Here is a 16,816-nt window from a genome sequence, read left to right as displayed (position 1 = left end):
TTGACCACTCTCTTCTCTGCGACAGACTCTCCATGGCAGGCGTGGGAAGCCTAGCGCTTTCCTGGCTTTCTTCCTTTTTCACAGGAAGAATCTTCCAAGTCCTGGATGTTCTTTTCTTTCGGATATCGTTCCCCTAACCTGTGGAGTCCCTCAGGGCTCCTCTTTAAGTCCAACTCTCTTTAATATCTATCTATCTATCCTCCTTGGCTAAAGTAGTTACTCCTTATAATCTTTTATTGGTCACCTACGCTGATGATACTCAATTAGTGGTTTCCCTTTCTAGTACTGGGAACTCTCCCTCTGTCAACCTAGCTGGCTGTATGAGGGATATTGACGACTGGATGATTCAATCCAAACTCAAATTTAATGATGGCAAATCTGAAGTGCTCATTTTAGGCAATGGCTCTCCTGCTTCCCCTTTAACATGTTACTCAGAGGCCTTTACCAGTCTGCCTCCTCCTAAAGGACAGGTAAAAAGCCTAGGTTTTATACTAGACTCACGTCTCACGATGGAACCACAAACTAAGAAAATTTCCTCGGTCTGCTTTGGTTTTGTTAGATCTCTCAGGAAGATTCTCAATCTTCTTCCCGTCTCATCCAGAAGAATCCTGGTCCAGGCACTGGTCCTTTCCTGCCTGGATTATGGGAATTCTCTTTATCTTAGTTCCCCTGAATATGTAGTAAGGAAGCTGAAGATTGTACAGAACACAGCAGCTAGGCTCCTTATGAACTGTCCCAGACATCTATCTTCCAAGCCGGCTCTTGCAGCACTCCATTGGCTGCCGATTAAACAGCGCATACATTTTAAATCCATGAGTATCACCCATAGAGCCCTGCACAACAAATGTCCATCTTTCCTCAGAAAACGTATTTCCATTTACGCTCCTTCGAGACATCTGAGATCATCCTTTACCCGGCAGATTCATATACCCTGCGTCAATAGATCTTGGGGAGGAAACTCCTTTATCATCAAGGCTGCCCATCTCTGGAATGCCCTACCTCTTGAGCTCCGCCATGAACCTTCTGAATCTCTTTTTAGGAAGAGGTTGAAAACCATTCTCTTCAGTCGCTAGCCGGTCCTTCCTGCTCTCTTCAAGAACTTTCCTGCACCTTCAGTGCTGGGATGCCCTAGGGTAGCTATGCGCTTTATAAATGTATAAAACTAAACTAAACTAAGTGTTCCAGTTGCTCTGGGTAGAATTACAAAAGCAACGAAGGTACTGCTCCAATCCTTGGTTGAGACGCTCAGTCTGTCCATTGGTTTGAGGATGGAAACCCGATGATAGTGCTATATTGATATTCAGTGTCCTACAAAAAAAATTCCAAAACCGGGAGATGTATTGAGGTCCCCTGTCAGATACAATGCTGTGTGGAAGTCCATGGAGACGGAAAATATGATGGATAAATATCTGACTTAGTTCTTGGGAAGTAGGTAATTTTTTCAGGGCAGTGAAGTGAGCCATCTGAGTAAAGGAATCTATGGTGACCATGATAACCCGGTTTCCTGCTGATGGAGAGAGTGAACACATGAAATTAGTAGAAATGGTGTGCCAGGGAGCCGGTGGAACAGGTAATGGTTGTAGTAATCCTGCAGGTCTGGTACGGGGAATCTTTACTTGAGCACATATGGGACAAGCCTGAACGTATCTTTCGACATCCGATTTCCAGGTAGGCCACCAGAAAGATCGCGAGAGTAGTTCTTGTGTGGCCTTGATGCCTCTATGACCAGCAACCGGCGAATCATGGCACATTTGTAGTGCCTTTTCTCTTACTCCATTAGTAGGGAGGAACAACAGGTTCTTATAATAATAATACCCTTGCAGTTTACATATTAGGGGGTTTAGTTTCTTTAATTCTTGATCTGACAGGTTGGAATATTCCAGTTGTACCTCATCCAGGAAAGACTGAGCTACTCCGATGATCTTACTAGGCTCAAGTAGATACTGTGATGGGGTAGGAGTACAATCTGGATAACGGCGAGACAGAGCATCAGCCAGAATGTTTTGGGATCCAGGAATATAGGTGACATAAAAGTCATACTGACTGAAGAAAAAGGCCCAACGAGCCTGACAACTGTTCTGGCATAGAAAATTACGTAAACATTGTAGGTTACGATGGTCTGTTCTCACCTCAAAGGGCTCTTTGGAACCCATAAGAAACTGTCTCCACTCTAGGCAGGCTGTTTTCAGAGCTAATAACTCCCTTTCTAGTACTGAGTAATGTTGTTCCGACGCAGAGAGTACATGGGACAAATAGAAAACAGGATGTTCAAGACCGTCATCTTCCTGTTGTTGGAGTAAGGCAGCTCTGATGGCTCTTTCGGAAGCATCAGTAACAACAATAAATTGTTTGTTGGTATCTGGGTGTCTCAATATCGGTGCTTGAGTGAAGGCCTTTTTTAGACTCTGAAAAGCTATTTTAGCCGCCTTAGTCCAGACAAAGCCTTTTTTTAAATTCTCTTTTTTTAATGTTTGAGTTATGTGGCTGGTTTGTTCTGCAAAGTCTAAGATAAACTGCCGATAAAAATTAGCAATCCTACAAAAAACATTGCATTTCCTTAACAGAGGAAGTAGAAGGCCAGTCTAGGATGGCTTGTACCTTTTCCTGGTCCATAGCTATTCCAGTGGGACTAAGGTGATATCCCAAATATTTGACTTCGGTCTTGTCAAACTCACACTTTTCTGGTTTACAGGACAGCTGATGTTCCCGGAGTCATTGGAGGACTTGTTTCACGTGAGAGGAATGAAGTTCAGGACATCTAGAATAAATAAGGATATCCTCTAAGTAGATGACGACCGTATGGTTCAAGAGATCAGAGAACACAGAGTCCATAAATCTTTGAAAAATGGAGGGGGCGTTAGTGAGACCAAAAGGCATAACTCTGTACTCATAATGACCAAATGGGGTCCGGAAAGCAGTCTTACACTCGTCTCCTTCTGTAATACGCAAAAGGTGGTAGGCTCCACGAAGATCCAGTTTGGTAAATCGTTGAGCCCCTCTCACTGCCTCTAAGATATCCTTGATGAGGGGCAAAGGATAACAGTCTTTTATAGTTATTTTATTTAGACCTCAAAAATCCAGTCAGGGACCAAGATCCTTCGTCTTCTTAGGTACAAAAAAGAGGGGAGCCCCTGCCGGAGAGGACGATAGTACAATAAGACCGCTGTGTACGTTTTCTTCCAGATACTCCTTTAGAACTTTCCTTTCAGGTTCTATGAGTGAATACATCCTCCCAAAGGGAACAATAGTTCCAGGTTCCAAAGGAATAGCACAATCGTAATCTCAATGTGGGGGTAACACAGGTCTGGATGGTTTTTGGAACACATCTTGAAATTCTAGATAGTGATCAGGGACTCCTTGGACTGTATTGATGGAACATCCGGTAGTAATTTCAGTAGGCATCAACCTCTTGGGTGACCAATATGTGTCTGAAGCAAAACAGTTCTCGTGACAAAACTGTGAGGACAAGGAAATAGTCCGGGTTTCCCAATTTACATAAGGGTTATGTCTTATGAACCACGGAATTCCTAAAATGATAGTATGATTGGGAGATGATATGAGATCAAATGAGATGAGCTCTTGGTGGTTTCCAAATTGTAAACTTAGTGTCAGGGTGGTAGTATCAACTGGACCAGAGGATATTAAGGAGCCATCCACTGTGTGCACTTGTTCTGGGATTTCCTTGGGTCGTGTTGGTACTTGTTGAGTCGTGGCCCAAGTTTTATCCATATATATGCCACTAGCGCCACCATCAAGTAAAGGCATCGTCTTTTCTTGACGGCCGTCCGGTAACTGTAACGTCACAGGTAACATAAACAAAGTTGTGGCATTGTCCTTGAATGAACTGATGGAAGGTATAGCAGATGATCCCGTCCCCTCCCTTCTTACAGAGGACGGGAAGTGGCGTTTCCCAATGGCCTTTGAGGACGAACAGGGCAGGTACGAAGCATGTGGCCGGCAGCACCACAATACAGGCACAATTCTTTCTTACGTCTGTTTTCCCGCTCGCTAATGGAAAGTGGGCCTCAAGTAGTATCCACCTGCATAGGTTCACCTTCTGTGTCTCTGGCGGGAGGACGAGGTTCCTCGGGACGATGCATAAAGACACGTGAGGTGCTTGGCTGGGAAGATCCTTTACTCTTTCTCTTCTCCATACTTCGTTCTTGGAGACGGTATTCGATGGAAAGAGCTTGATCCATCAGACCACGAGGATCTTCAACTCAGGTGGAGTGTACTAACTCATCTTTAATCTCTTCTTTAAGTCCTCTACGGAATAAAGTCACCAGAGTTCGTTCCACCCAGGTGGTCTCAGCCGCTAGTTGTCGAAAGCGAGTAATATATTGGAGGACATCTTGTGAGCCTTGTTGGATGTCACATAAGGCTTCTTCCGAAGAGGCCTCCAATCCTGGACGATTAATCATCTGTTTGAACCGATTCACGAAGGCGGAATAGTCCGACAATACTGGGTCATTGGATGATACCATCGGGGTTGCCCAGGCCAAGGCAGGACCGGATAACGCACTGATAAGATATCCCACCTTTGTCTTGTCGTGGGAGAATTGGGTAGGTTGGAAGGTGAAATACACAGTTAATGCATCGAGGAACTCTCGCAGTTTAGTTGTTTCACCGGAGAAACGAGGAGTAGAGTTGGAGAGGGCCGGAACATCTGCACTGCGGAAAGCCAAAGCCTGTCGTAAAGCAGCATTCTCATTGCGTAATTGTTGCAGTTCCTGAGCCTGTTGCTGAATAGTTGCCAGAAGAGATTGATCAGGATCTGCCGCAGCCGCCACTGTATCATCCATGGTGTTGGCCGAGTATTGGGGGCTCCAATCTGTCACGACTTACGTGCTGCTTTAACCTGGAGTCCGCAGAACGAGTGCCGTGGATCTTGTTCTTGAATGTTCAGCCTCGGCCCAGGTAGGGGCGACTCTTTCTGGTAGCCACGGTGCTGCAGGCAATGGGTACGCTAGGAGCAGGCCGTGTCCCTCAGAAGTAGTGCCAGAGGGAAAAAACCTTGAAAAGGGGGAAAAAAACCTCCAAAAGATAGGTTCCTGCAACAGGAACAAAATGAACAGGTAACAACAGGAGCAAAATACAGGAAAATGCACTGGAACCACCGAGAACCAACACAGGAAGACAAGGCAGAAGGAGTGAAGACACCATCCAAACAGAAAGTGTTGGAGCGCAAGGAGAGAAAGAATCACAGCCCTTAAATACCAACAAACAGGAAGCGACCAACAGGAAGTACAAGGACACCATCTTAGATAGGGAAAAAACACATAGAACAGAATGGACTAGGAGCCATAGAGAGTAGGGAACAAGGAATGCTTGGAAGAGAAGGGTAATATGGGAAAGGGAGAAAAAACATAAAGGAAGGCACAACCATATGTCCAGAAAAAGAAGGAAAAGAAAAGAACAGGTGAGTTGGGGGTTCAGACCTGCCTGTGAATGCGGTGCACTAAAGAAAAACGAAGCCCCATGCCCAATCTGTGGCCTCTGAAGGTGCAGAGCGAGCTGGGGACGCGGCGCGCCTTGGGTCCGCGTGCCGCGGCCCGAGCCGAATGTTCGGCTCGTGCCGCATGCAGCGGCACGACACTTACATTTCATTTTTTTTAAAGCGCAGGCAAAGTCTGGCTTGAATAAGCCACTCAGCTAAATACATATCTATCCGTTGCAGCAGGCATTTAAACCATCTGCGCTACTTTATGGCATCAAAACTGCCACTAGAAAAAAGTCAGATCTCTTTCTATATAGCGAGAATCTATCTCTAGAAAAAAAAGAAAAAAAAAATATATATATATGTATATCACTTGTTTTATATTTATGTGTGGTTTCCCTGGTGTAGGAGGCTGGACTGGCTTGTAGTGAGTACCTAGGGGTACTTGCACCTTGCACCAGGCCCCGTTATCCCTTATTAGTGTATAGGGTGTCTAGCAGCTTAGGCTGATAGATAATGGTAGCTTAGCAGAGCAGCTTAGGCTGAACTAGGAGACGTGTGAAGCTACTACAGTACCACTTAGTGTCATATGCACAATATCATAAGAAAACACAATACACAGTTATACTAAAAATAAAGGTACTTTATTTTTATGACAATATGCCAAAGTATCTTAGAGTGTACCCTCAGTGAGAGGATATGAAATATACACAAGATATATATACACAATAGCAAAAATATGCAGTATAGTCTTAGAAAACAGTGCAAACAATGTATAGTTACAATAGGATGCAATGGGGACACATAGGGATAGGGGCAACACAAACCATATACTCCAAAAGTGGAATGCGAACCACAAATGGACCCCAAACCTATGTGACCTTGTAGAGGGTCGCTGGGACTATTAGAAAATAGTGAGAGTTAGAAAAATAACCCTCCCAAGACCCTGAAAAGTGAGTGCAAAGTGCACTAAAGTTCCCCTAAGGACAAAGAAGTCGTGTTAGAGGAATAATGCAGGAAAGACACAAACCAACAATGCAACAACGCTGGATTTCCAATCTGGAGTACCTGTGGAACAAGGGGACCAAGTCCAAAAGTCACAAGCAAGTCGGAGATGGGCAGATGCCCAGGAAATGCCAGCTGCGGGTGCAAAGAAGCTTCTACTGGACAAAAGAAGCTATGGTTTCTGCAGGAACGCAAAGGGCTAGAGACTTCCCCTTTGGAGGACGGATCCCACTCGCCTTGTAGAGTCGTGCAGAAGTGTTTTCCCGCCAAAAGAACGCCAACAAACCTTGCTAGCTGCAAATCGTGCGGTTAGCATTTTTGGATGCTGCTGTGGCCCAGGAGGGACCAGGAGGTCGCAAATTGGACCAGGAGGTTGAGGGAACATCGAGCAAGACAAGGAGCCCTCTTAGCAGCAGGTAGCACCCGGAGAAGTGCCAGAAACAGGCACTACGAGGATGCGTGAAACGGTGCTCACCCGAAGTTGCACAAAGAAGTCCCACGTCGCCGGAGAACAACTTAGGAGGTCGTGCAATGCAGGTTAGAGTGCCGTGGACCCAGGCTGGTCTGTGCACAAAGGATTTCTGCCGGAAGTGCACGGAGGCCGGAGTAGCTGCAAAAGTCGCGGTTCCCAGCAATGCAGTCTAGCGAGGTGAGGCAAGGATTTACCTCCACCAAACTTGGACTGAAGAGTCACTGGACTGTGGGAGCCACTTGGACAGAGTTGCTGGATTCGAGGGACCTCGCTTGTCGTGCTGAGAGGAGGCCCAAGGGACCGTAATGCAGCTTTTTGGTGCCTGCGGTTGCAGGGGGAAGATTCCGTCGACCCACGGGAGATTTCTTCGGAGCTTCTAGTGCTGAGAGGAGGCAGACAACCCCCACAGCATGCACCACCAGGAAAACAGTCGAGAAGGCGGCACGATCAGCGTTACAGAGTTGCAGTAGTCGTCTTTGCTACTTTGTTTCAGTGTTGCAGGCTTCCAGCGCGGTCAGCAGTCGATTCCTTGGCAGAAGGTGAAGAGAGAGATGCAGAGGAACTAGGATGAGCTCTTGCATTCGTTATCTAAAGTTTCCCCAGAGACAGAGACCCTAAATAGCCAGAAAAGAGGGTTTGGCTACCTAGGAGAGAGGATAGGCTACTAACACCTGAAGGAGCCTATCAGAAGGAGTCACTGACGTCACCTGGTGGCACTGGCCACTCAGAGCAGTCCAGTGTGCCAGCAGCACCTCTGTTTCCAAGATGGCAGAGGTCTGGAGCACACTGGAGGAGCTCTGGACACCTCCCAGGGGAGGTGCAGGTCAGGGGAGTGGTCACTCCCCTTTCCTTTGTCCAGTTTCGCGCCAGAGCAGGGCTAAGGGGTCCCCTGAACCGGTGTAGACTGGCTTATGCAGAATTGGTCACATCTGTGCCCAAGAAAGCATTTCCAGAGGCTGGGGGAGGCTACTCCTCCCCTGCCTTCACACCATTTTCCAAAGGGAGAGGGTGTAACACCCTCTCTCAGAGGAAGTCCTTTGTTCTGCCATCCTGGGCCAGGCCTGGCTGGACCCCAGGAGGGCAGATGCCTGTCTGAGGGGTTGGCAGCAGCAGCAGCAGCAGCTGCAGTGAAACCCCAGGAAAGGCAGTTTGGCAGTACCAGGGTCTGTGCTACAGACCACTGGGATCATGGGATTGTGCCAACTATGCCATGATGGCATAGAGGGGGCAATTCCATGATTATAGACATGTTACATGGCCATATTCGGAGTTACCATTGTGAAGCTACATATAGGTAGTGACCTATATGTAGTGCACGCGTGTAATGGTGTCCCCGCACTCACAAAGTCTGGGGAATTGGCCCTGAACAATGTGGGGGCACCTTGGCTAGTGCCAGGGTGCCCTCACACTAAGTAACTTTGCACCTAACATTTACCAGGTAAAGGTTAGACATATAGGTGACTTATAAGTTACTTAAGTGCAGTGTAAAATGGCTGTGAAATAACGTGGACGTTATTTCACTCAGGCTGCAGTGGCAGGCCTGTGTAAGAATTGTCAGAGCTCCCTATGGGTGGCAAAAGAAATGCTGCAGCCCATAGGGATCTCCTGGAACCCCAATACCCTGGGTACCTCAGTACCATATACTAGGGAATTATAAGGGTGTTCCAGTAAGCCAATGTAAATTGGTAAAATTGGTCACTAGCCTGTTAGTGACAATTTGAAAGAAATGAGAGAGCATAACCACTGAGGTTCTGGTTAGCAGAGCCTCAGTGAGACAGTTAGGCACCACACAGGGAACACATACATATAGGCCACAAACTTATGAGCACTGGGGTCCTGACTAGCAGGGTCCCAGTGACACATAACAAACATACTGAAAACATAGGGTTTTCACTATGAGCACTGGGCCCTGGCTAGCAAGATCCCAGTGAGACAGTGAAAACACCCTGACATACACTCACAAACAGGCCAAAAGTAGGGGTAACAAGGCTAGAAAGAGGCTACTTTCTCACACCTGGCTCCTGGAAAACAACACATGTAAAATACCTCAACATTTTCATTGTCTTTTTTTTTTAAATATCCATGGGGGGGGGGGAAACATTCTTTTTTTAATAAAATTATGGCCTCCCTGGCTTCTGTAGAGGCCATTCTGGGAGATCCAGGACCAGAGAAAATTTACTTCCAATCCCTTCCCAAAACTGGCCGAGGGCCGGGAAAGCCCATGCCATGTGAAAGAAATCAGCTTTCAGTAAGGAGCATCATGCATATTGAGCTTGAGAAGCTTTGCCTGTTCAGTGAGGTCGTCGGAGGTCAAATAAGTGAGGTGTACTTAACTGAGTTGGATCATGAAGAGTTGATGGGGATGGCCAGTTCTCTAGGAGCCAGGCATGCCTCTCGCCAGTCATCTTAGTCAAGGTACCTTACCCACCTCTCTCACGTCCAGCCCAGATCTGTAAAGTGGTCTGGGGCATTAATGATGAGAAAGCGGTATGTTCTAGAGATAGCACCCTTACCCAGATCCCCCATTAGGATCTCAGCTTCAAGAGGAATAAATTCAGTGATAGGTGTTCCAGTGGGCAGGCGCTCTGACAAGGGAATTGAGCAGCTGCAGATAGTGATAAAATTAGTTACGGGAGAGCCAATATTGTTCCTGCATCTCCTTACCAGACATCCTCCAGATGGGTGATCCTTATTTTGTCCCACTGGGCAAAGCCCTGTAGGCTTGCTGTGTGGTTCAGCCAAGTTCCCCGCATAAAGGGGTAATTGTAGTAATTTTATGACCCTATCTGACAAAGCGGTGTCACCCTCCAGCAGAGGAGGATCACTCGCGAACAATCAGGGAGTGACTGGGGGATGCGGATCCCATAATGCAGGCCCAGAAGACCACTGAGGCTTAAGAGTTTGGAGGGCAGATTTATTGAAAAGTGGCACAACGTGGTGCTGCGCCAAAATTGACAGCGCTGCATCACTTTAGAAACGCAGGGATGAGGCGTATTTAACTGAATATGACGCACCCCTGCGATTTCCCCTGTACGGACGCAAAATTTAGCTGCCAATGCAGGCATTCTTGCACCATTGTGCAAGGATGTCTGGGTTGAGGGGTGTGATTGTTCATGTGTGGGAAGGTGTCCCTTCCTGCACATAAACAATCAATAATGGTGCTTTGGCACTTCTGTGTGTGCTGCAGAATGCAGCACACACAGAAGTGCCAAAGCATCATGTTCAAATGATTGTTTATGTGCAGGAAGGGACACCTTCCCGAACATAAACAATAGTTTCTGGCATTTTCCTCCTTCTATGCGTGCGGCAGAAAGCAGCACGCATAGAAAAAGCAAATAACGAGGAGGAAAAAAAGTATTCCTCCTCGTTGCCCCCTGCTAACGCCAACCCTGGGAGTGACGTTAGATTTTGGTGCTGCCTCAGGTTTACAACATTTCATAAATCTGAGGCAGCGTCAAGATACAATGGGTGTTGCTGTGGCACGCCCACAGCAGCACCCATTGCACGCCCCTTCCACGCACAATACTACGTGGGAAGGGGCCATATTTACAAGGTGGCGTTAAGCCACAAAAAGTGGCTTAACGCCACCTTGTAAATACGGCGCAGTGCTTAGCGCCACAGGAGCATCACAAAAAGAGACGGTCCTGTGGCGCTAGGGGTCTATAAATACAGCCCTTAGTTCTGCCCAATAGGCAGGGATGTCCCACCTCTATTAAGCCAGTCATTTATCGTCACGATTTGGGCAGCCAGATAGTTGCCGTAGAGGTCTGCCATCCACCCATTCATAGGGAGAGTGTCTGTGGTTAACAAAGACCACTAAATGGCAGCCCCCTGTCCAAAGAAAAGTGGTAATCAGTGCTTGGAACCATTGTCTAGAAATCTGATGGGAAAGTTTGCAAAGACATATAAGAGACTCAGGAGCTAGGTCATTTGGAACAATGGTATGCACCCCAGGAGATTTAAGGGCAGTCAGTCCCTGTGCTGCAAGTCCCTATTCAACCCCGTCATGAGAGGCTATAAATTAAGGCTCTATGCCAGCATTGGGAGATAAGAAATGTGAATCCTGAGGTGTTTAGAGGAAAGACGTTGCAGTGGGATCCTGAGACACCAAGAGTTTCTGCCTGTATTGCACAGAACCAATAGAGATTTGGTTCCATTGATTTGTCCGAAGGCTTACTCATGAAAGCAGAGGATCTGACTATAGTGGGTCTCCGAGGAACAGTAAGAGGTCATCCATGTATAAAGCTATACGCTCTTCTGGTCCTCCTCCCCAGGACCACCCCCATACCCGAACGTCGCAACTGATGAGATTTGCTTGGGTCTCAATCGCTAATGTGAATAGGAGTGGGGAAAGGGGGCAACCTTGGTGGGTGCATCTGTGGATTGGAAAGGGAGGGAAGAGGACATCATTAGCTCGAACCTGGATGATGAGTCTGGCATAAAGAAGGCCTACAAGCTTACGACTAAAGGGCCCAAAGCCTGCCTTCTGTAGCACCGCATCCAAGAAGTTCCACACAACAGTAGCAAAAGCCTTCTCAAAGTCAATTAGGAACAAAGCTGTGGGGCCTTTGTTTCATTGTGCCTGGGATGAGGCTAGTTGGACTCTGCTGATACAGTGACGGGTACTCCTGTGGGGTATAAAGCCACAATCATCTGGATGGATCAAATGAGGGAGGGCTTGACTCAGTTGGATAACCAAGACCTTTGTTTATACTTTGATATTGGTGTTGATAAGAGAAATGGGCCTGTATGAGAGGTATTGGTTAGAGGGTTGGCCTGCTTTAGGTATCACAACAATGGTGGCAGTGTCTAAAACTGAGGGAAATGGCCCACAGTCTGCCGCTGCTGCGTGCAGAGTCAGGAGATGGGGAAGTAGCAGTGACTGAAAGCATTGAAGGAACTCAACCAGGAAATCATCTCGGCCCGGTGTTTTACTTGAGCCAGATCTGATAAGGCTGCGTCAATCTCCTCAGCCGTGATCGGTTGGCCAAGGTCATGAGCCAAGGATGAGGGATTGAAGGCAATGGAATCTCCACCAGTATCGGTGCCTTAGGTTTCAGCACGGAGTTGGGCGTCGCTGCATATAGCATGGCGTAATAGTCTGCAAAAACCTGCACCACCTCTATTTGCGGTAACAGCCTACTGCATCTCAGATGGACAGTACAATTCTAAATGCCGTATCTTCGGTTGTCAGACTGTAGAGGAGTTTGTCAGATTTATCTCTGTGCTCGCACACACAGTGAGTCAACACCCTCCAGCACTGTCTAGCCTCCTCTAAGGAGATTTATTTCATTTGGGATCTTGCCACTGCCAGTTGGCGGGCCAAGTCGGTAGGTGGCCGGTGGCATGTTCTTCGCTTGAAGGAAAGTATCTGGGCCTCCAGGTTGGTCACCTGTGCCAACCTCTGTGTTTGTTTTTACCCTAAATGTAGCTTTTAATCATACCTCAAAGGGCAAGTTTACTATAAGCCAATAGAGTGCCAGCAGAGGCCTTTGTATCAGAGTTTAGTGCAAAAAAGGACCTAATCTCTTCCTCTATGAAGTCAGCACAGTCCTGACACACAAAGTACCAGGTGTTAAGAAACCACCTTGGTCTCAAAAGCCCCTGGAGAGGTCCTGTCTCATGACGAGGGGAGTGTGGTCCGGAATGCTACGTGGGAGAATTTGTACACACGTCAGGTAAAGGACGTCAGAGGCCAGAAGCCAAAATTCATCAATACATGACAGCATTTTATGAGCTGCAGATGCCTGGGTATACGCATGCATGGTGGGGTGCCAGGTCCTCCATGAATTGCTAAGACCCAGTGACGCTACCCAGAGAGAGAGCTGGAAGAAATGGCCACAACAGCCCCGCCGCGTAGAGTCAGACCAACATCGTACACTCACATTCAGTCATTCACGCACGCATTCAACGTGACTCACACTCGCATGCACGCATACAAAAACACACACAAACAACACCCTCACACACGCACACACCACCCCCACCCCCCTCTCCTGTCTTACTTGTTAGCAGTGGGTCCTCCGGCAGGAGAGGGGGCACGGCGCTGCTGTCAGCAGCAGCGTCCGCCAGCAAAACACCGCCAGGCCATATCATTGCTCATGATACAGTCAGCAGTGTTTTGCTGGCGTGGCGCTGCTGCTGACAGCAGCGCCACCTTACTGCCACCCACCGCCATGACCATCGACGGTATTCCACCAGCCTTCTGGTGGAATTCCGTCGAGGGCCATAATGCGGGTGGGCGGCTGGTAGCCACGGCAACAGTATGTTGGCCGCCGTGGCGGTAGGCAGCAGTTACTGCCAAAGTCATTATGAGGGCCTTTGTCTTTTACTGCAGAGATCCTGGTTTTAGCCTCTGTTACTCAAGGAACATCTACTTGAACTTCATTGACTTTTCTGGATCACACCTAGAGCTGCCTGCGCCAAGGGGGGCATATCCCAAGAGAGGTGTGTCTCTGTCACTCCACACATACCAGCTCTTGGCCTGGTATATTGGCTTATTTTGGTTTGGGTTTGTGTTGGGGACGTCCCAGATAGGATCACCAGAGGTCAATGTCTGTAGTCTAATGGGCCACTTGCCCACCAGGCAGCACAAACAACCACTACCACCAGTAGGTTACCCAGAGTCAGGCCTGTGCTCACCAGTAAGCAACTCCTGACACACCTGGAGCAGAACCAGCTACTCAACGCCTCCCAATCTGGCTTTGGCCGCAATCACAGCACCAAAACTGCCCTGATCGCAGCCACGGACAACATCCGAACCCTCCTCGACAAAGGAGAAACAGCAGCTTTGATCCTCCTCGACCTCTCGGGAACCTTCAACACTGTGTCCCACCACCTGCTGATTAAAAGACTCGACCACATCAGCCTCCAAGGGGATGTGCTCAGATTGATCACGTCCTTCCTCACCGGAAGAACCCAGAGGATCCACCTCCAACCTTTGAGCTCTGCAGTCAAGGGATTACACCTAGAGCTGCCTGCGTCAAGGGGGGCATATCCCGAGAGAGGTGTGTCTCTGTCACTCCACACATACCAGCTCTTGGCCTGGTATATTGGCTTATTTTGGTTTGTGTCGGGGATGTCCCAGATAGGATCACCAGAGGTCAATGTCTGTAGTCTAGTGGGCCACTTGCCCACCAGGCAGCACGAACAACCACTACCACCAGTAGGTTACCCAGAGTCAGGCCTGTGCTCACCAGTAAGCAAGTAAGCAACTCCTGACACACCTGGAGCAGAACCAGCTACTCGACGCCTCCCAATCTGGCTTTGGCCGCAATCACAGCACCAAAACTGCACTGATCGCAGCCACGGACAACATCCAAACCCTCCTCGACAAAGGAGAAATAGCAGCTTTGATCCTCCTCGACCTCTCGGGAACCTTCAACACCGTGTCCCACCACCTGCTGATTAAAAGACTCGACCACATCAGCCTCCAAGGGGATGTGCTCAGATTGATCACGTCCTTCCTCACCGGAAGAACCCAGAGGATCCATCTCCAACCTTTGACCTCTGCAGTCAAGGAGATCACCTGCAGTGCCCCACGGGGCTCACCCCCCAACCCCATGCTCGAAAACGCATAAATGACCCCGCTGCCCAACATCGTCAGATCCCACGGTCTCAACATAATTTCCTATGCAGACGACACCCAACTCATCTTTTCTCTCACCGTCGACGCCTCCACCACCAGAACCAACTTCCACAGATGCATGACAAGCGTCACTGACTGGATGAAGAACAACTGCCTGCAGCTGAACACAGACAAGACAGAAGTACTGAACTTTGGCAATAGCAGCAACTCATGGAATGACTCCTGGTGGCCATGAGACTTAGGACACGCACCCACTCCCTCAGACCATGCCAGAAACCTCGGAATCACCATGAAATCACAGATAAATGCCATCTCCTCCACCTGCTTCCTCACTTTGCCAATCCTACATAAGATCTCCAAGTGACTACCCCTATACACGAGATGCACTGTGACACAGGCCTCTACGTAGGAATCACTGCATGCCTCTCACAGAGACTTCAGACCATACAGAACGCCACAGCCAGACTCATCCTCATCAGTAGGCATATAACCAACTCGCATAAGAGTTACATCTCAGTCCCGTCCCTCAGCACGGTAGGTGAAAAGGCCCCAGCGGCTCACACATCAGGGAAGGAGGGTCAGATTTTGAAGCCCCAGAGTCGGTGAGGCAGGTCTGTGGTCGTGTTGTAGGTCACTGCAGCACAGGCCCAGCTCCGGTGGTGTCCTCGCTGTGGGATCTGGAACGTGGGTTATCTGTTCCCCCGCTGCAGCTGAGAGTCAGCTCAGAAACAACCTATGGCGTCTCTCTCCATCACGTAAATCCCCGGGGAGTCAATGTCTGAAGCTATCGGGCAAGATGGCAGCAGATACTTGTGAGGGCATCAGGAGCCGACCCAATGCATTACCGCAATCTTAGCTGCTGAAGTCACACTCCTCCATATAAGGTTTACAAAACAGCATGGACCCTATTTATGAGTTACCCTCTCAAGTAAAAATCTGTGGGTTCAGTAGTTATGACAAAGCTTGAACTCATAACATGAGCTTAATTAAGAAAGTACTTCTCAAATGAATTTATTCCGGTCACCTGCAAATATGTGACATGCCACACCTCGTAAATAACAATACGTTTTAGAGTGGTACTTACTGGATGCAGTATTTCTACATGATTCTGAGTTTCATATGCTTAATGCTAGATAATGTAGTAATAATGCATGCTTTTCTGGTAAATCAAGGCCTTGGGGTGTGTTATGGACTGGGCCAGCGCTAACACTTAAAGGAGTCAACTCAAACCCATACTTATTAAATTTACTCATATGTGATCTAGTTCTGCGTTGAATGCTAACTTCGAATCAACAGACAAGCAAACAATGGGTAAAAATCGGGGTGGGCAACATCGTATGATTTTCCAAATCATCATATGTGTAAAAATAGGAAAAATGACCCTTGTTACGTAATTTACTCTTGGGTATTCATCTGCATAAAGTCAATCCTGCTCAAGGGCATGGTGTGAGGACAAAAGCCACATACAATACTGCTCGTTAGCATTCAAGGCTTGGTGTACCACTAAAGACATTACCTTCTCATCGCTACTTGTTGCAGTCCTCATGAATGAGACTTGCCTCTGTTTGCCAGAGCTCGCTTATGGCCAGTACACATGAGTATTGGCACAAGCAAATTTGAAAAAGGAAAAGGGTCAAAATTGTAAGCAATATAGTTTATCAAACACGTATTATAGTTAATCCTGTCATTTCTGCAAGGGAAATCTAAGATTGTGCTCCTGTGGGCTGCATAACAGACAGAAATATGAAGTTATTTTAAACATGGCTCCAGTATTGTTAAAAAATGAAGCAATGCGTGTTTCCTGCATATACCACAGACGCCTTGAATTTTAATGTGTGCAGAGCTACATTATTCTGTTAATCTACAACTATAATGCTCCCCACAGGAATTCATCATTAAGGGGGTCATTTCGACCTCGGCGGTCTTTTGACAAGACCGCCGAGGGACCGCTGTGCTGAAGACCGCCAGTGGTGGCGGTTTTCCGCTCGGCGTATTATGACTGCTGGCAGCCCTCCGTCCTTTTCTGGGTGGAGAGCCGCCAGCAGCCATACTGGCGGGCGGCGGGGAAGTGGAGGTTGCTCCACCTCCACCGCCACGTCAACAGAACACTGCCCACCGAATCACGTTCTGTGATTCGGCATGGCGGTGTTCTGTTGACGGTGTGGTGGTGGCGGGGCAGCCCCCATGGATCCCGTCCCCTCCAGGAAGATCAACGGACAAGGTAAGTTGATCGTTCATTAGGGGAGGGGGTGGTGGGGTGTTGTGTAATGTGTGGGTGCATGGGGGTGTGTGTGTGAGTATGTAGAGGGGGTGT

This window comes from Pleurodeles waltl, chromosome 4_2, assembly GCF_031143425.1.
Source record: "Pleurodeles waltl isolate 20211129_DDA chromosome 4_2, aPleWal1.hap1.20221129, whole genome shotgun sequence".
Taxonomy (NCBI): Eukaryota; Metazoa; Chordata; class Amphibia; order Caudata; family Salamandridae; genus Pleurodeles; species Pleurodeles waltl.
This window is presented reverse-complemented; position numbering follows the sequence as displayed.